Genomic DNA, 20,978 nt, shown 5'->3' with positions numbered 1-20,978 from the left:
CCTGCCTCAGCCTCCCTAGTAGCTGGGATTATAGGTGCCTGCCACCACGCCCAGCTAATTTTCTATTTTTAGCAGAGACTGGGTTTTGCCATGTTGGCCAGGCTGGTGTCAAACTCCTGACCTCAGGTGATTCGCCCGCCTCAGCCTCCCAAAGTCCTGGGATCACAGGCATGAACCTCCCGTGCCTGACTCCCCTCCTCTCCTTCTTAAAGTTGCCCCAACCTGAGCCATTTCTGTTCTTTGCTCTCTTTCCTACTTCAAAAGCAGAGGTTCCTCTTCCTTTCCAAAGCTGCTTCTTTCTTAGTTCCCACATCGAATTATGAGTTTATCAGTCATTTTCTCTCTCACCTCTCTGTCCCCTGTTCTTTACTTAAGTCCTTCCCCTTGGGCAACACCAGAAAGGGCTTGAGTCTGCCTTACCCAAACACACCCATTTTCTCCTCCCCAGCACCCTGATTTACTATCCTCTTTCTTTTCTGCACATCATCTCCAAACTTTCAAAGGCATCGTCTGTGTAAATAGCCTGTATTCCCTCACCACCTTCACATGCTTTCACCAGAAGTGCAAACAGACAGGCAGTGGAGTTGAGAGAGCCAGACCAGATGGGGCACACTGGAGGTGTCATAGAGCAAAGGGGCTCGCTGCCAGATGCACAAAAAACCAATATTGTGGCATCAGCTTTTGAGAAAAGAAAGGTTGATTGCAAGACTAGCCAGCAAGGAGACAGGAGATGCTCAAATCTGCCTCCTCAATCTGGGGTCTAGAGCAAGATTTAAGGGGTGATAGAGCAAGGGAAAGGATTTCGGAATGTTGGCTTGGAAGGGTCTGATTGGACAGATTCAAATTTGACCATTTACAGTAAAGTAGGTTGAGGTGGATTTTATACCCAAATCTCCTGGGCCAATGGCCCCTTCACTTTTGAAAGGGTTCCAGTATTCAGGTTCGAGTCATGTCACAGTCTTCCTGGTTCCATGGGGAGGAATTGTTGGTTCCAGGTGTTGTTAGGTGTTTTTCTATTGCGCCAGCCCAGGCTATATGACTTGCAGTTTGTCTCTGTTCTACCTACAAGGTAACTTGACATTCCATTATCAATAGAGTAGGCCCAGTTTTGGCTGGTCCTGCATTTACAGAGGGGGCAACTCCACTTACCTCCCCAACCCACGCCTCTGCTAGAAGAGCTCCAGCCAACACCCAGCTACAGAGGAATGAGAGCCTGAATTCCAAACCCACGTGATCTGAGGGACCAGATCACGTGGGTTTGGAACTATGAATTTTTATGTGAAAGCTACCAATTTTTAAATGCTATACATTTATTTGATGTTTTAAGTATTGAGGATCAAATTAAATACTACTTGTCAAATTCAACCTATGGTGCTGAAATTTGCAAACTATGCTTTAAACCTTCTGCTTCCTTCACCCAATGCTCTCCAAAATCAGTTCTCTTAAAGGTCACCAGTGACCTCTGAGCTGCCTTAAACAGTGGCCTTTCTCATCTCATCCTCCTCAAACTTCTGTGCATGTAGCAAGTTGTATCACAAACTCCTGTGTTGCACTGCCAGAACTATGATGATTCCATGATTCCACCTTCCACTTCTTATTCTATCTTGTCTCCTCTTTCTTTGGCTTACCTTGCCAGATCATGTCCTGTTTTCTCCTTTCAAAAATCTTTAATTGCAAAGATCATCTATTCTTTGGGCTTGGACTGTTTCAGCTACAGAGGTCACTCCCAAAAATATCTCTAGCTCCTCTGCTCAGCTCCAGTCTCACTTTTCTGTGTTGTGTGCAAGACCCCCCAAATCCCTGTGCTAACTCATCATCCTCCTTGGCACCACTGCCTCCAAACTTGTTTATTCCAGCCCTTTCTTCCTGATAAACCAGGTGCAAAAGTTCACCCCTTGCTCCCTCTATTCTAACACCCCATCAATTGTCATTTCTCTTTTCTGCTTTTTGAAAAAATCTGTCATTAATGGCTTCTTTTCATTCCTTCTGCTTCTACTCTCACTGGCTCTCAGCTGGACCATTTCCCAAACCCTCATTCTTACCTCTTTCCCTCTGCTGCACTGCAGCTCAAATCCTGCCACTCCTCTGCTTGGAACAACGAAATGACTTCCCCTTGCTTACATAGAATGTATAACTTCAAGACTCCCTGTAAGCTTACCCTTCCCTATCTTTCCAGGCTGTTCTCCCTCCACTCCCTTTCCAATGCATTTCAACCACTTCTGTACCTGTTCCCTAAACACACCTGGCTCTCCCTGCTTAAGCCACTCTCTCTGCATGAAGTATCCTTCCTTCCCTCTACCAAAATTCCAATGGCAAGCAAAGCCCTTTTGGAATGCCCCAATTGCCTCTTGATTAATGTAATCCTTCTCTTCTCTGAAACCCTATGCCCCTCTACCTATTCCTCTGGTGGTCCTAATCACAGTCAGTTCTCAGTTAGAGTTTTTGATGTATGTGTTATCCTTGTAGAGAGTGGTTTCCAGGAATGGCAGACTTTGAGTCCCAGCTGTCTTGGCTTCCACACAACCCTAGCACAGTAACCTCCATCTATAATACATACACTTGAGGACCAGATGACTGGGCCAGCGTTCTGACTGTATGTATAATAGGCACATTGTAGGTTTTCATCAGCTGGGTCTGAGTCTGGTAGGATGGGAAAGCGAGGCCTGCCTGACTTGCAGAGTGAGGAAATCTTGGAATTAGAACAATACATACATAGTGGGTGAGTTACAGCGGTGGGCTCACATTTCTCATTTTACCTTGACACTGGTTCACATCAAGTGGACTTTACTGCTATTTCGAGTTCTCCTTCCTAAATTTCTAGCTTCCAATTTGAGATTAGAACTGTTCCTCAGTCACCAGGATAGCAAGCTCTTTTGTGTCTTTTTGTCTGAAGAAAAATAATTCTCAAAGTTCCCCCTCCCATTCTGCCATTCTACATACAGTATTGCCTTGGACTTGCCCTACTCCAGGATTCAGGATCTGACCCATAAAGTTGCCTGGGCCTACAAAGTTTCCATTTTGTTCCCTTTAAAAATAAATGCAGTATTTTTATATTGAAATAAGAATGCATCCCACATGGTCAAACATAATTCAAACAGAGCACAGTGTATGTTCAATGAAAAGTCTCCCTCCCACACCACAGTCCCTGAGTTCATCTCCTCAAAGACAACCAGTCTACCATTGTCTCGGGTACCCTTCCACTTTTCCCTCACTTGCAATGTAATGATTGCTGTTTTTACAGGAACAAAAGAACACAGTGCACACTCCTGTGCTCCTTAGATTTTGTTAACAATATTCAGTAATTTGTAAACCTAAGCGAATACATGCAAAGCCATTAGAACAGTGCCCAGTCCACAGTTAATGCTAAATAAATGTCCCTTCACATGGGGTATATCAAAAAACATACTGCAGCCTTCAAGAGTTTAAACCAACTAGACCCTAGGAGCACACAAGAAAATGATCCAGAGCCCAGAGGTGCTTTGTTCCACTCACATTTTCAGAGATAGGGTCCCTGCAGGCTTGGCTGTCACGTCTCCCACTTCATGTGTGGCATTTGGAGAAAATATTGCCATCAGAGCTCACCTTCCCCTAAATGAAGTCACACACCTACCTCCCTCTGATTCTGCCAAGCCTAAAGAATACAAGAAAGAATAAACGCTTCATAGTGGGTTTTGCTGCAACCACTTTCAGAACACGGAGAAAAATGCCTTCTTGTCCTTTAATTTGATTGCGCGGTAATGAAAGATAAATTCAATCAGATATAATGAGCTGTGTTGAGTCAGCATCCCAAAGAGTGTGGCCAAAGCTGGCTCAGCTCTGCACCAGGTCATGGCTGTTTCTAAAGGGTTATGCGGACAGTCCCTTGGTTTTGGCCACTGTCCCAAACCTACCCACCCAAGTCCCTGAATTAGGACAGAACTCACAGGTGATGTAAATTCAGAAGTTAATTAGGGCAAGGGCAAGTCATGGGGAAGAGACCAGTGAAGTCTCTGTTTCTCTTCGGAAGCAGTTTTCAGTGCAGAGGGCTTTCTGTGATAGGCTGAGGAACGCATCCTCTGTTTTCACCACTTTCAGTTCCCCAGTGAGGGAAGCCTGCCAGCACTTCCTGGTTTTGAACACCGAGGACCCTTTCACTAGCCTGGGGCCACACCGGCAGCTCACAGCCACCCTGCCCAGCCGGCTCCTGGTCAGACCAGCAACCCAGATCGGCCTGTGGGGCTAGAGCAGGGGAAGGGCACGGGTTCTCTGAATATTTGGTCGTTTGGGTGTCTGTGGAGTTTCGGAGAGCTCGTGACTGCATTTAGGAAGGAGGCTGGTGACTTAAGTAAACACGAGCCATGCCGCTCCAGAACAAATAGTTGAGAGTCCATTTAAATTCATTCTCCCCAGAGACTTTCGTTGCAAATACACAAGGTTTGTGGGCTCAAGGACGTGCGCGCACACACACAGGGTCTGCCCGGCAACTGAAGATGGGGAGAAATGCCATGACAGTGGCGATCCGATCTCACAGGGGAGGAAACGTGAGAGGCCTGACCCTTCCACGTTCCTGGCTGAGAGGCTTATGTGGGGTGAGGGACTGGGTCAAAACAAGGCCCAGCAATCACAGACAACTGTTCTTTCCACTGAGTCTCCGCCACATTCCTCAAAGCCCTGTGCACCCGATCCACACACCAGCATAGCTGCACATTCACGGGGGAAAGGAGCCTAATTTCAGAACAGCTGCGGCTTCTTCACTGAGCCCCTCGTATAAACTTTCCCAGAGGCCCTGACAACCAGAATATCAAAACTCCAGGAAGAAGTTGAGTAAACAGGTCACAGTTACCTAAAGTGGCACTCAGCCAAGCCACCTGTGCCAACAGAGATCCAGGGGCTGAATGACCTCAACTGCTCCAGACCGGAACAAGGAGAAACTTTGCTGCAGCAACATAATTGGGCCACTAGAGCCCTATGCGCAAAGGCAAGGGCCAGAACGACACCCCAAAGCACGTCCTTACCTAGAGCTGTGGGTGTAAATGCCGAGACTCAGACCAACCTCAAGAGGAAGGTAAGGGTCCACAGTGACTGCTCATCACGGAGGGAATGAAGGCTGTGGGCCGAGCATTGTTCTGGAGGAGGAATCGGACCAAGTCCTCTGTGCGCAGATAGGGGAGAGGAGCAGGGCGTAAGTTCAGAGAAGGATGGATGACAACTCCATGCAGCTGTCTGGAAAGTTCAGCGCTGTTGAGCCATTCCAGTGACTTTAGGGAATTAAAATGTTTGGGGTAGAAGTTCCAGACAAAACTCTGAATTTAGGCTAGCTTTCAGTTACATGAACCAAAAACCTTGGTGATATTCTTGACCTCTCTCTTCTCTCTCTCTCTCTTCCTCCAAACCCCCACCCCTCCGTATCCAATTTGTCAGAAATTCCTGTTGGCCCTGTTTTCAAAATGTATCTAAAATCTAATTATTTTCTCAGAACCTCCGTTGCTGTCACCCTGGTCCAAGCCGCCATCATCTCTCACCTCAGTTGCTGGAAGGACTCCTCCTGGGTGCCTGTTTCAACTCTCGGTCCCTTACAGTCCACAGGGGAGCTGGAGAGATACTTTTAAAATATGTCAGATGATGGCCCTTCTCTGCTGCAAGAAACCAATGTCCTTTCACTGCCCTAAAAAGACCCTACACGTTTGGCTCCCCCGGCAGCTCTGCCTTCATCTATGGCCTCTTTCCACCTAGCTCACGTGCTCCAGCCACGCCGGCCTCCTCATCCGTCCTGACCAGGACCACCTTTGCCTCCTGGGTTTCCTCAGGTGCAGCTCCCTCAGCCTGGGGAACTCCTTTCTGAGATGCATTCATGACTCACCCACCTCCTCAGCTCCTTCAGGCCTTTTCTCAAATTTCAACTTCTCAAGAAGCTCTGCACCATCTAAAAATTGCAAATGTATACAACCCTTCTCTAAACTGCTCTATTTTTCTCGTATCACTTATCCCTTTCTAAGGTTATAGTTAAGCACATATACATACATAAAATGCATTTATTATGTATTAATTATGCCTTTGTCTTCTCTCAAGCTAGAAGGTAAAGCTCTGTGAAAACAAGGAATTTCATATTATGTGTTAATCACTGGATCCTGTGAGCTTAATACAATGCCTGGCATATAGATGGTTCTTATAGGAACAGTTGAAATCAACAAAGTAATTTGGGGTTTAAAAAATATATTTAATGGTCCCTTTACCAGACTGGGAGCTTCCTCGTGGTGGAAAAGGTGCCATCCATCTATTCACATATATATTAAATATGTATTGAGCATCTACTCTGTACTAAGCACTATATGCTGAGACCTAAAATATAATGATGAACAAAACATGTATGGTCCTGCCTTCACAATGCCAATAATCTAGTGACTAGAGACAGACACTTAACAAATAACATCACAAATAAAGAGAAAATTACAATGGGCATCAATGAACTATTAAAATAAGAATGAGGACCAGGTGCGGTGGCTCAAGCCTGTAATCCCAGCACTTTACGAGGCCAAGGCCGGTGGATCACGAGGTCAAGAGTTCAAGACCAGCCTGGCCAAGATGGTGAAACTCCGTTTCTACTAAAAATACAAAAATTAGACAGGCGTGGTGGCGGGCACCTGTAATCCCAGCTACTCGGGAGACTGAGGCAGAGAATCGCTTGAACTCAGAAGGCAGAGGCTGCAGTGAGCCAAGATCAGGCCACTGCGGTCCAGCCTGGGTATCAGAGCAAGACTCCGTCTCAAAAAAAAAAAAAAAAAAAAAGAATGGGAAAGATATTATGTTTTCAGTTAGGTTGGTGGCAGAGGAGAGGGAAATTACTGAGGAAATTTAAGATTTATTAACGAGAACATGGTGATCTTGAAAAAAAAAGATTTTTAAAAAGAAAATACAGGAATTATGGATGGATTAAATGGTGTTGAGGAGAATTTTATGACAAACGTGAGTTCCAAATTTCTGGTTTAAGACATTGGGTGGATAAAATTGCTGTTGTATGAATTGATGTAATAGGCTGAATAATAGTCCTCCGAAGAAATTCATGTCCTAATCCCTGGGACCTGTAAATGTTCTCTTATTTGGAAAAACATAGTCTTTGTAGATGTGACTGAGGACCTTCAGATGGGGAGATGATCTTGGATTATCTGGGTGGAACCTAAATGTGGTCACGTGTATCCTTATAAAAAAGAGGCAGAAGGTGATTAAAACATATACACATATACAGAGGAGAAGGCCATGTAAAGACAGGGCAGAAAGAGAATTGAACATGCTGGCCTCCAAGATTGGAGTGATGCCACCACAAGCCAAGTGTGACAATTTTATGTGTCAACTTGACTGGGCCATGGAGTGCCCAGACATTTGACCAAACATTATTTTTAATGTGACTGTGAAGGTGTTTCTGGTTGAGATCAACATTTAAATGAATAGACTGAGTAAAGTAGATTGCCCTCACCAAAGTGGGCCGGCCTTATTCAATCAACTGAAGATCTGAGTCAAAGAAAAAGGCCGAGTAAGAGGGAATTTCTCCTATGTGACTGCATGAGCTGGAGCACTGGTCTTCTCTAGAGAGATAGGTTGATCCTATTGGTTCTGTTTCTTAGGAGAACACTGACTAACACACCAAAGAATACCAGCAGCCAACAGGAGCAGTAAGAGGCAAGGAACACATTCACCCCTAAGGCGCCAGAGGGAGTGCACCCCTGCCAACACCTTGATTTCAACCCAGAGGAATTGATTTTAGATTTCTGGCCTTCAGGACTATGAGAAAATAAATGTGTGCTGGTTTAAGTCAGCTCATTTTTAGTAATTTATTACAGAAGCCATAGGAAATTAATACAATAGGAACTATTATACAATAGTTCTCAGGGGGTGGTGTATCAAGATTCCATCTGGGGCCAGGTGTGGTGGTTCATGCCTGTAATCCCAGCATTTTGGGAGGCCGAGGCAGGGGGATTACCTGAGGTGAGGAGTTCAAGACCTGCCTGGCCAACATGGCAAAACCTCGTCTCTACCTAAAAATACAAAAATTAGCTGGGTGTGGCGGTATGCACCTGTAATCCCTGCTACTCAGGAGGCTGAGGCAGGAGAATCGCTTGAATCCAGGAGGTGGAGGTTGCAGTAATCCAAGATCGTGCCACCACACTCCAGCCTGGGTGACAGAGTGAGACTCTGTCTCAAAAATAATAATAATAAAAATTAAAATAATTTTTTAAAATTCCATTTGGAACATGAAATCTGAGATGTCTAGCACACACCTCTGGAAAGGAAGGCCAAATAGGGATTTGGATATGCAGGTATGGGACTGACAGAATGGTCTGAGCACAGGCTTGAAGTTCCAAAGTCCCAGGGACTGAAAAGCCATGGGAAGTGAAGTGAGAAAGAAAGACAGCCAAGCACGTGTCCTGACTCTCAACATTGGGAGATCAGGTGGAAAGGTAGCCTGAGAAAGAAACTAGGAGAACATGGGGTCTTGGAGGCCAAGGGAGGTGAGTCGTTTTGAATGACAGGGTGATCATCCCTGGAACAGAATCCAATCTGGAGTACATCTTATGATAAGGATGAGGAGGAAGCAGAAACAGCCTGTGTGGGTGACTTATTCTTGAAGTTTGGCCTGGAAAGTGCATAAAGAAAGTAGATAGTTGCTATAAATATTGGATCCAGGAAAGCTTTTTTTATTCTTATTTTCATGTGGCAGAGTTTAGGGCAATTGCACATGATTTGGAAAATGATCCAAAACCGGAATGGTTGGAAACGCAGGTAAGAGTGGGGCTACTTGCTGAAGCCTGAGAAGGCAGAAACAGAGGATGCAGAGAGCAGGTCTCAATCCTGACTGCAGTTTAGGATCCCCTGGGGACATTTTCTAGAATCCCCATGCCCAGCCTAAACCCAAGACGAATGACATCAGACTTTTTGATTTGGGACCCAGGCATCAATCACTGTCAAAGCTCCCCAGGTGATCCCGATGAGTGGTTCCGGGGATTCGGAGCACACCTGGAAGGCGTGGCAGTGTATCCAGGGAGGATCAGGTGCATGTGTAGGCACACGGATAGGTAGGTTAAAAGGTTTGCTGGGTGTAAATCAAGGAGTTCCTAACTTCAGCTTTCTATTTCCAAAGTTCAAGGCAAGGTCATCTACTAAGCATGTGCTGAGCATGTAATGGAAGAAGGGGGAGGCTAAGGGGTGAAGAAACGTAAAGATGACACAGTTCATCCTGAGAGTGGAAAAGGGAAGATGCCCCATCTGGAGAACGACGGCAAGAATGCTGGGCAGACTGGGAGTTTATAGCCATGCCATCCAACCATTCATTCCCCTAACAGTTGTCAGGCAGACACCAAACTACGGGATGGGGCTCAAGCATGAGAAAGACATTGTCCCTGAACTCACAGATTTCGCAGTTCAATGGAGGAGGGACACATATTAACAAACAGAAGATTCAGGTGCTACAATCGAATCAGACACAAGAGAAATTTGGAACTCTAATTCCAAATTTGTGGGGGGGGGACAGAAGCCATCTCCTCAGCACATAGGATGCTCCTGAGACATGTCCCTTTTTCTCCAAGCACCTTACTCTTGTGGGAAAACAAAGGGAGATATAACTCAGTGCATATTCTCCAGGGATCGCTAATGCAGCCCCAAAACAGTTATGACACATCAGCAGCACCATGCCACATGGGGCCTCCGAGGAGGAGAAAGTCTCAGAGATGTCTGGAAGGGCCGCAAGGCTGAGGTCACCACGAATTTTCAGGTGGTAATCTCCAAGTGACATTCAGAAAGTGGTCACTAGGTGGCAGGGTTAGCATTTGCAAACTAACTCCTGTCACTGCCTACCGTAGAGGAATGAACCTGACAACGCTCCAGGCGGAAAACCCAAACTTCAGGCCTGCCTACAGTTTGCCGTGCCGAGGTAGCCAGCAAGAAGAGTCATCAGTCAATAATGATTTCAGGCGGCTGTTTAATCTGAACTCACTGACCCGTGTTTATTTGGTTTCATTTCTCTCCAGCTCACGTGTGCCTCTCGAACACTTGAAATGGAGACTGAGAAACTGAATATTACATTTTATTTCATTTTAACTTGTTCAAACATTAAAAATTAGTACTTGATTCAGTGATTGAAAAACTTTTAAGTGTGCCTAGAACAACTTGGTTATGTGAATCTAGTATTTTAGCTATGAATTTTATGAAATCTAAATACAGATCAAATATTTCCAGTGTCAGCATAGTGCCAACATTGAGATGTGATGGAAATGGAAAACAAGCCCTGGGTTTTGAAGACACAATATGAAGTCAGAAGGTAAACATCTCATTAATATTTCACATCAGTTACACTGATTTTATATGATTGCAATAATATTTTGATATATTGAGTTAAATAAAATATATTCCTGAAATTAATTAATTTTTCACTTTGGGGCAGGGAGGACTGCCATATCATCTATTAAGAGAAAGCAAAATGAAGCAAGGAGCTGCTCTGGGAACACACAGGGCGATGGCACAAGAACACAATAGCTACTGTGTCCCACAATCCCAGAGGCCCCTGCCCGCTTCCTCCACCAGGGCCTGCCCAGGGTCTCAGGGCAGCCTCCATACCCTGCATCCCTCCAGACCACCTCCCTCCCCTTGGGGCATCCTCCCTCCATACATGGTCAGGTATTTTTCTCTGGATTCAAGCAGACAACAATGACATTTTATTTTCTGTTCGTCTCCTCCAACCACCCTACTCCCACCTCATCTCCCTCCTCCCACTTCCCCTCCCTGTCTCCCTTTTGACTGAAGAAACCCCGCTCTCTTGGTCTTCCAGTGAGGCTGCAGTGACTACAGTGGACCCCTTCCCGTCCACTCATCCCCACCCTGGTCCAGTTTCCCAGACCCCGATGCAGTTGGTTGTAAATTCTTCCAGGAGCTGTTTTCTATCTACTTTTTGGGAATTTTTTTTAAAGTAAAAAACTTAAAACACAAGTTTAAAAAGCAAAATGTGGAAGAAGAAAGCAATGACAGATTTGTTTGGTGATTTTTTTTTCTTTCTACATTTTTAAGGTGGGCTAATAGAAAACTTACAGTTGCATATGCGGCTCCCATTTCTATTGGGTGGCGCTACTCAGAAGGATGTGCAGGGTTCGCCCAGGCAAGGAGACCCATGTTTAAGGAGATGACAGAGCCTGGGAGAGCACTGCATAAGAGAAAGCCTAGGGGACGAGGCTGGGGTGGGGTCACAGAGCATCAGGCTGGCACTCTCCCACCTTGCTCTGCCCTTGACCCCGAGTATAAATAAATGGACATTTTTCATGGGCAAGGAAGGAGACAGAATTCAAAGTTTTCTTCAAAGCATTGGGCAAAACTGGTCGTTCTGGTGGGTTTTTTCCCCCTTCTTCAGGCTTCCCTGATGCCTTCTTTCCCTTGTTTGATCTCTGGGGCCAGACTCCCTAGGTTCAAGCCCCAGCCCATCCACATAGTGAATGACCTTGGGCAATTTACTTAGCTTCCTTGTGTTTATTTGCCTAGAAAAGACTACTCAGAGTCTAGGCATAGGGTTGCATTAGTTTGCATCTCTGAAATACTTAGAACAGTACCTGGCAATAATAAGCACTATGTGCTAGATATTCATTTCTCAGACGAGAGGGGGATAAAAGGTAGTATTTTAATGAACTTTCTTATGAAGATGGTAAATGCTTCATATTCTACGAATTTAAAAAACATCAGCAACCTTCCAAATTCAATTCTGCTGATGAAAGTATGTATTTTTTTTTCCAAAAGGTGACAATCCAAAAAGAAAGGTGCACCTATTTGGGAAGTGTAGGCCATGGCCAGGCTATTTTCTTGGTAGAATTCTGGATTGGGAGCAGGCCATCTCCTGCCCTGGAAAACAACCAGCTCTTCAAGTATCCAGTTCCACTGCATCCACACAGAGCTTGAGGCCTGGGGCTAGCAGGTGCCTTAACCCCCTGTCATAGGTCTGAATTGCAATGGAGCTCAGTCATTTCCCATATGAGCACAGCATTTTGACTTCACATTTTGACCTCTCCAGAAACTACCGAACCACAGTGCCCCACCCGGCTATACAGGTTTCTCTGAAAACCACAGCCTAGGCTATCTCCAAATCAATTCTGAGAGTAGTTTTGACACGACTGACTCACTTGAAGCAAACATTTTTTGTCATTTGTTCAGTTTCTTTATTGACTCTTGGCTATTTAATGTGCATGTTTCAAAGTTACAAGTCAGCCTTGCTTTATACAGCCAAGATATGGGTAGTTACATTTTTAAAAATCAAGTCATCAAAAACCTGCACCAGGTTTGTTACAGTTTAAAGAAATTCTACAAGGAACTCTATTCTGTGAGCACAGTCACAAATCATATGAGTCCTTTGATAGAATAATGTTTACCAGTTCTACAAATTAAAATTGTTATGGTAGATTTGTTTAAAGCATATTAAACCATACTTAGAAGGTGGGAACAGGAAAAAGAGGAATTTTAGAATTTCCTCTTTTTACTTCTTTTTTTGTTCGTTTATTAATTATAGACTGCAACAGGAACTACAGTAATTATGTTCCAACGAGAAAAACTATGCTAGAATTTGAAACTAGAATGTTAGAATATCACCATACTTGGCCATTGCTGATGGTATCCCTCTGTAAGGACTTTTTCTCTACCTTGATGTCTGTTTATCGCTGGTCTTATCATGGTATACGCTTATTCTGCACTATAAACTGGATTTTTTCTCTGGTTGAAAACCCGAGACACACCAGTTCTTAGTTTCTTATTTTCTTCTCTACAGGCTCCATATCTCGCATCTCATTTGGGGGAAAAAAAAGGTCAAAAAGCTAGAATTGCCCCACCTCAGAGGTGAACTGCCTACCGCCTTGGCCAATGTCAGGGCTGTGGGGCATGTCACATCTCAGGGGGCTGGAGCCCACCACTCCCTGACTTACCTCCTACAAACACATCCCATGGTGCCTCCGCTGGCCACTAGGTCCCAGACCCTGAACTGGAATAAGCTCAGAGCCGGGATCTCAGGCAGGTTTCCTCTTTGATGGTGCTGGCTGCAGAGATGATCAGGCATCTGAGCAACCCCAGGGACTCAGAAGAGTGGGCCCCAACGAGACACTGAGGGAAGAAAACAAATGGGTGCTACCTGGGCCTTCCACAGACCAAGAAAGATGATGATCCCACAGAAACAAAGTTCTGGTGAATGAGGAACAAATGGGAAGGTACGACAATGTAAAGCCACAGCTTAAAGTGCGATTCAACAATAAAAAGGAATATAAAAATCTGAAGGGACGAAAACTTAAAGAGATAGGCCCAATTAAAGCAAGAACTGAATGCTGACCAAACCGGCCTTACAGGAAAAAGACTTTCAGAAAGAAAATGCAATCGAATGAAATGAATGACAGGTAAAGAAACAAATGCAACCTATAAAAATCAAAGAAAAATAATGAAGATGTGTTTTCCTGAGCACGGATGTCAGGGGGATTGAGCAAGGTTTTGACCAACTCTCCATCAATCTCCATATAATAAAGTGATACATTTCTGCGATTGGGCACTGCTTTGGTTTTGTTCTTAAGTCAGAAATGATAGTTGTTTCCAGAACTTAGGCTGGAATTGAAAACATGGAAAACATTCAGAGACACAGTATTTTTTATTATTTTGAAATTAAAACTCCCAAATGTAAATTGATCCAAACTAGCAAATCTCAAAAACCTAAAATTCTTACATATGTTCCAGCCATGCAGGAGCTGAAAGAGAACTATTTACAATAGTTTTGATCAGTGTTATTTATAAAACAGAAATCTCACAAGTCTACTTAGAGCAAGTAGCACTTTTCTCTGGGGAAGTTATTGGGGAAAAGCAAAGCATTTTGGTCCCAGCTATACCAAATTTGGTGGCTTTGGGCGCTTATTGGAAGGACCCAAACTGCTTTAAGATAGACAGAAACAGGTATGTGAGATTCAAGTCATCTCTAGAAAGATGTTTAGAAAATATGTGCAAATGTTCAGATATTGCCACAATAAAAGCCCTCTGCAAAATCTTAACCATTTACTTCTAGTTCCCAAGCTCGTCCCCAAGTCCCTTCATATTCTGCCCAGGGCACTCACATGCAGGCTGACTGCTGGAGATCTTACGTGATTGGAGAGAGCCTCCCTCACCGAAGGAAGAAGCCTCAATAAGCAGAGATTGAGTATGCAGACCTGGCAAGCCACCTTAATTAGCTTCTTCATATGTACAAACATTTCCTCGCAGCCCTACTTAACGATCAGCAGTCATCATGTGCCCTAATTCCGAGACTCTGTATCAACAATAAATTGGGCCTGGGGCAGCCTCCTCCTGCCCTGTCATTAAAGAGTCCTATTTACTGTGGCCTTTGCAGTCACTCCATCTCCTTAGCACTGGAAAGTCACTACAGCTTGCAGTGTTTACTTTGGTGGTCAACAGCAATAGGCACTCAGTGATCCCGGCAGTAGCTCAGAGTCCGTAGATTCTGTGCAATTAAGAAAATACATCTGCATGAAGCAAGGAGTGGCCCACGGGCCTGGGGACCAAGTCAGCATGTCCTTGGCATTTACTAAGTCCAGATGTCTTTATCTTCTGGGCAGGAAGTCAGAGCCTGTCCAGATGGCATCTTGATTGCTTTTGGCCCAGCTGATTAAATTTCTAAGGCTGACATCTCTTCCAAATACCCTCTCCATCCTATGAAATGTGGTTGTCAGATAAGTGCCAGAAAGAATCCCCACAGAGGACCGCAAACTGGGAGGGCCTGAATGCAAACCTGAGCGCTTGAGAAGTCCGCGCTGAACACATTTCCTGCCATATGGCTGGAGTTCTGGGATTCTTTCTGCTACAAGCAAGGGGATTTCTTGAGAAGCAGTATGGTGGGGAGCAAGAGTGAGTCTGGGATCAGACAGAGAGAGTTAGGAGACCTGGAACTTCCACTTTCTGACCTGCGACCTTGCGTGTATTTCTGAACCACCCTAACCTTGGTGTACTCATCTATAGATATGGGATAATAATAGGACCTACATCAACAAGTAGTTCTGAAATTACTTGTGATAATGCAAATCAAGTGTCTACAAGAGTACCTGGCATATAGTATGTATTCCCTACATACATTTTATTTTTGCTCTTCCTTTTACTTTGCCTCCTGAGGAGCTGCTCCTTAAAATCACAAACTGAATATGGACAATAAATCAGCCTGGTCACTCACACATGCTTTATGCTAGAAATAACATGTAATTCTTGCCAAGCATGGTGGCTCATGCCCATAATCCCAACTACTCAGGAGGCCGAGGCAGGAGGATCACCTGAGGCCAGGAGTTCAAGACCAGTCTGAAACACAGCAAGAACTCTACCTCTAAAAAAATTTTTTTAAATTACTAATCTTGTAATTTTTTTTTTTTTAGAGACAGGAGCTCACTCTGTCACTCAGGCTGGAGTACAGTGGTGCAATCCCAGCTCACTGCAGCCTCGACCTCCTGGGCTCAGGCGATTCTCTTGCTTCAGCCCCCCAAGTAGCTGGGACCACAGGCATTCGCCTCCATGCCTGGCTAATTCTTGTATTTTTTGTAGAGACAGGGTTTTGCCATGGTGCCCAGACTGGTCTGGGACTCCTGAACTCAGGCAATCTGCCTGTTTCAGCCTCCCAAAGTGCTGGGATTACAGGCATGAGCTACTATGCCCAGCCAAAAAACAAAAAAAAAATTTTAGTAAATAAAATAAAAATAATTCTTTATAGTCCTTTACGGGTTATTCTCTATAGTCCTTTCTTTCACGAGCACTCTTCAGAGGTAAGCAGGGGAGATAGTATTTCTCTTTTGTAGAAGAAGTTGAAACACTTAGAGTCTAATGACATGTCCAAGGTCAAATAGGTATCTGTGTCTGAAGATGGAAACCCATAAAGGCTGTTGAACTCTTGTCTGCTGCTAATCCTGCTCACGAGTGGAAGACAGGGCTGCACACCGAGCAGAGGAACAAACAAAAGGTTCCCTTACCCCATCCTGCCTGCAACAAATGCTCCCAGTCATACTGATGGGACATATCTGAGGTTCACTAGAATGAAGGAAGGATGCCACATTGCCATTTACGGAAGTTGTTGCCTACTCTTAGCTAGATTGGGCAATCCTTTCCTCCCACGCTCACTGTAAAGGGCCGTGGGAATTTAATCTAATACAATGCTTACAGTAAAAAGCCTGACATAAGACAAGATGTGAAAAAGGTTCCTGAAGGGCTAAAAGTAAATAATAATATAAGTAAGTTGAATAATAATATAAGTAATCTCAACTATTGGGACTGTTAAGACTGATAGGTTGTTCATTTACATTCTTAATGAAAAAATGATAGGGTTAGATTAGATTATTTTAAAACTTATTTTTAGCTTAAAATTTCTGATTTTAATGCACCACTATCAAAGCTACTTTATTTCAGAGTTGAGAGTTTATCTCAGAATCCCAATTCCCAGCCCTATACTCACTCTAGTCCCTGTATCTCAGTTCCTGTTAATATTACATTCATTTACAGTTTGAGAGAAAAACCCTAAGGATGCCTTTAACATTTCTGCCTTCAAAAAATGCATCAGATGAAAGAGAAGTTAGTGAATGGCACTGATGTTATGGTTAATTGAAAGTTAAAGCCTGACAAATATTCTAACATGCTACACATATTTTCAGAACTATATATATGTAACTGGATGACCACAAAAAAATACTGAAACTCAGATTTGGGGAATGTTCCAACATCAGATAGTTTTCAAATTGCTATAATGAGAGCCCAGAGAATGAATATTTCCAATATCACTCATCTTGGAAAGAGGTAAATCCTGGGGCAGGGAGTGCAAACGTCCTTGGATCAGACAAGTAAAGACCTCCCCTTCCCCTGAGTACGGAAGCCAAGAAAATGTGGGCTCAGAGGCATGAAAGGACTTAGACAGCTCACCTCTGTCACAAAAAAAATCTCTATGTCAATGTGAAGATACTATGCTTGCACTGTTGGTGGTGGCATTGGCAGCAGCACCAATAATAGTGCAGAGAGGACTGGGAGTGGTGGCTCACGCTGGTAAAACCAGCACTTTGGGAGCTCGAGGCGGGCAGATCACCTGAGGTCAGGAGTTCAAGACCAGCCTGGCCAACATGGTGAAACCCTGTATCTACTAAAAATACAAAAAATTAGTTGGGCATGATGGTGGGCACCTATAATCCCAGCTACTTGTGAGACTGAGGCAGGAGAATTGCTTGAACCCAGGTAGCAGAGGTTGCAGTGAGCCAAGATTGCACCATCATACTCCAGCCTGGGCAACAAGAGCGAAACTCTATCTCAAACAAACAAACAAACAAAAAAGTGCAGAGAAATAGTCAAATTCTGGATGAGGGTCAGCATCACAAGCCTGTCCAGCTTCAAAAGTACACAGTTGAGCTCGAAATTGAAGGGGAACAGAACATAACACCCCAAAATACACCACTTTGATGTGTTGATTACTCTGACCTGAACATAACTGAGAAATTGCAGATGCAGGGGAGACTTCCTGCCCTCCCCCATTTTTACATAAAAACAGGACATAACTTTCCCATGAGACAGGTGCTATTCCTGTACCAGGAATAGGAGAATATTCTTATCACTGGAGACAAGGAGTCAAAACAGACCTTACTTAACCCTTACCTTTCATTAATTTCCCCATATATTTCCCAGTCACTTTCCCACGATTTACTGCTCCTAGCTCAAATCCCTTTTTCCTTTTCTTGTGACATCTCCACAATTGATTGCTCTTTGTTAAAATGGTATGTAATCCTCTGGGTCTAACCGCCTCTTTGGGATCTTCCTGTCTTTCTAGGAAGCCCTTGTGCCACATAAAAATATTAACATCAAATAAAATTATTATGCTTTTTCTCCTGTTAATCTGTCTTTTGTCAGTTCAATTCACAGGCTCCAGTCTGAGAACCAAAGAGGGTAGAGGAAAAGTCTTTCTTCCCCTATAAATTCAAGCTAGACATGAGGAGAGCCCTGTTTCCTCTCAAGGTGTGAGAGGAGCATCACCATCACTTGCTCTGTCTAGCTTGGTGGCCTCACAAGTATCATTAACCACAAAGACAGAAGCATAAGCAGCATGACAAGAAGGCAAGAGTAGAGGAACAGATGGCTTTGTTCTGGTGCACTCATGAAGCACACAACAATAACCCTCAGAGAGAGATGGGCTTGACTTTGGGCCCTTATGGCTCTGAACCTTGGGCTATAATAATTTGATTTAAAAAAACAGGACAGGCATGGTGGCTCACACCTGTAATCCCAGCATTTTGGGAGGCTTGGGCAGGTGGATCACCTGAGGTCAGAAGTTCAAGACCAGCCTGGCCAACATAGTGAAACCCCATCTGTACTAAAAATACAAAAATTAGCTGGGCATGGTGGCACACACCTGTAATCCCAGCTACTCAGGAGGCTGAGGCAGGAGAATCACTTGAACCTGGGAGGCAAGGTTTCAGTGAGCTGAGATTGAACAAATGCACTCCAGCCGGGGTGACAGAGCAAGACTTCATCTGAAAAAATAACAATAATAAAATAAAATAAACAAACATACATTGGGAAATATAACAATAAAGAGTAAAATTGGCCATACAATATTTAAAATATTCACGTTAAATTTTAGATGCAAATAAACTTAACCATCTGGAGGCAGGAATGTACTAAAGTAGGCTTGAACAAAAAGCAGAACTACAACTAAACGTACAGAGGGGAAAAATATAGGTCATTTTACTACCAACTGGTGCCCATAAGATATAATATAAATTATTGTTTTAATTCCCTAATGAAATTATTTTAAAAACATCTAGCTTTTTGCTAAACTTAGATCACAAAAGCATATTCTGGTTTGCACGTCCTTGAAAGAAAGTACATTAGTTGGCTGGGCGCAGGGGCTCACGCCTGTAATCCCAGCACTTTGGGAGGCCGAGGCGGGTGGATCACAAGGTCAGGAGATCAAGACCATGCTGTGAATGGTAAAACCCCATCTCTACTAAAAATACAGAAAATTAGCCAGGCTTGGCGCCGTGTGCCTGTAGTCCCAGCTGCTGGGGATGCTGAGGCAGGAGAATGGCATGAACCCGGGAGGCGGAGCTTGCAGTGAGCCAAGATCGCACCACTGCACTCCAGCCTAGGTGACAGAACGAGACTCCGTCTCAAAAAAAAAAAAAAAAAGAAAGTACATTAGCCTTTGAGTTATCACCAGGAAAGAGCTTGAAGAGCCAAATAAGGTATCCTAGAATCCCAAATCACTCCCAGATTATAAATACATGGCAAAAAGGAAGGGAATGTATGGGCCTTACCAGACAGGAAATTGGGTAGTTCTATGGGGTCACCCATAGGGAGACAGCTGACCACAGGGGATGAACTGCATGCAAATGTAGTAGAATAAAAGATAGCACAACAACAAAAACAATGTTTTGGGATTTGTATGTAATATACGTTAATACCTAATATAAGGATGCTTGAACTTTTGAAAATTTCTGGGGTCCACAGTCTGTTGTTTCCTCACTGACATGGATGCTGATCAGTAGAAATAAAAGGCACATTTCTGGTGCCTTTTCTCATGTTCTCTTCTTCCTCTTCATATCTCTGCAAGAACTGTTTCTCAGCATGGGTGATGGCAGTTTAATCCCTTAATGGCATTGTGAGTCAACTGGGATTGCAGAAATCACGGTGTCCATCACCCAGCCAAACTTCTCTCTGTAATTTTTGTTTGCCAAGAAGATGTGAGACTACTTGGAAAAAAGAAAGAGCAGATTATTAACAAAAATTAAGTGTAACTCAATATTATTGGCTCAAGCCAAAAACTCTGTTACAAAACTAAATTGGAAATCATAGTTTTGAAATAGAGTAATGGAGTTTTAAATAAAGAAGTACCTTGTTGATAAGCTAGTTCAACTCCATCATTTTGCAGATAAGTAAATTGAGACTGAGAGACTGTCCCAGTGACACACAACCAGTGAGTGGCAAAGCTAGGATTAAAATTCAAGTCAGTGCTTTTCTTGGGCAATTGGGAAAACATTTAGATAAACAGCCTGCTAGGGGTTGTAATACATGAATTTATTACATAGTTTGAGGAACTAGAGATTTTTAACCTAGAAAGGGAAAGATTCAGGGACATGGTAGCTATTTTCAAATACTTGAAGGTAGAAAAGGCCTTGAACTTACTCTGTTGGCCAAAGGAGACTTTAACAGTTCAATATAAGATAAAACCTTTTAAACAGTCAAAATTGGCCAAAACCATTGGGGGGTGAGGGACAATGAGTTTTCTGTCACCTGAAGCATTTCAGAATAGACTGAAAAATAATTCAGAGAGTATGTTTTTGTCTACAGAGAGGGGTGATTTAAGGGGTGTATAGGAGAGAATTCAGGCATGAAAATCATTTGGATGGGGTGACCTGTAAGAGAATGTGATTCTTTATATCCAAATTCTGGATATATCCAAATAAGAGTTTCATTCTTGCCTCTAAACTCTAAAACCTATCTTCTCATCTGTTTGCAATAGTTTAAATTTTAATCTATTTCATATTTCAGGGTAGTATGCCCTGAATATGTGATTTGAATGCTGTGGCAGAAGGTCACTCATATTCATTCATTTTATTTTACTCTTATATACTTGCAGTGAGTCTTTTGAATTCATTATGCAAACACATGCAAATCATATGCAAATGATATAGCCTCAGAAAATGACAAAATCTGATGGCCTTAACTGAGCCACCAGACCTTTCTTTAAGAAGGAAAGTAATATGCCTTTCAACATCTCAGGGGCAGGAGATAATTTCCTGAGAGTGATATTTACATGACATCAGAATTCGTTACTCAATCTTTGCCTCACATTCTGCATGTTTATGTGGGACTTTAAGGTAAGGAAAGCATTTTCACATACATGATCCTATTTGATCCTCATAATTACCCTGTGATGTAAGCAGAACAGGAATTATAATTCTTGTTTTTCAGATGGGAAAACAGACTTAGAGAAGTGAAAT

The 20,978-nt window shown here is 43.5% G+C and overlaps 2 long non-coding RNA genes across 2 annotated transcripts in view; one reads left to right on the top strand and one right to left on the bottom strand.

The window, feature by feature from the left end:
- LOC144341445 (uncharacterized) overlaps window positions 1-20,978 on the bottom strand; it is a 199,287-nt gene that overhangs the window by 176,819 nt on the left and 1,490 nt on the right. The window contains exons 2-3 of the long non-coding RNA XR_013418368.1: window positions 19,440-19,724; window positions 12,921-18,506 (exon numbers count right to left, since the gene is read on the bottom strand). This is a non-coding gene — a long non-coding RNA (uncharacterized LOC144341445). The remainder of the gene's footprint in view (window positions 1-12,920; window positions 18,507-19,439; window positions 19,725-20,978) is intronic.
- On the top strand, window positions 255-6,341 carry LOC114678684 (uncharacterized). Its single transcript, XR_003730147.2, has 2 exons — window positions 255-5,044; window positions 5,456-6,341. It is a non-coding gene; the product is annotated as an uncharacterized LOC114678684 (long non-coding RNA).

This window comes from Macaca mulatta, chromosome 6 (assembly GCF_049350105.2).
Source record: "Macaca mulatta isolate MMU2019108-1 chromosome 6, T2T-MMU8v2.0, whole genome shotgun sequence".
Taxonomy (NCBI): Eukaryota; Metazoa; Chordata; class Mammalia; order Primates; family Cercopithecidae; genus Macaca; species Macaca mulatta.
Note: the sequence above shows the minus strand (reverse complement) of the source record. Positions and strands in the feature narration are given on the sequence as shown.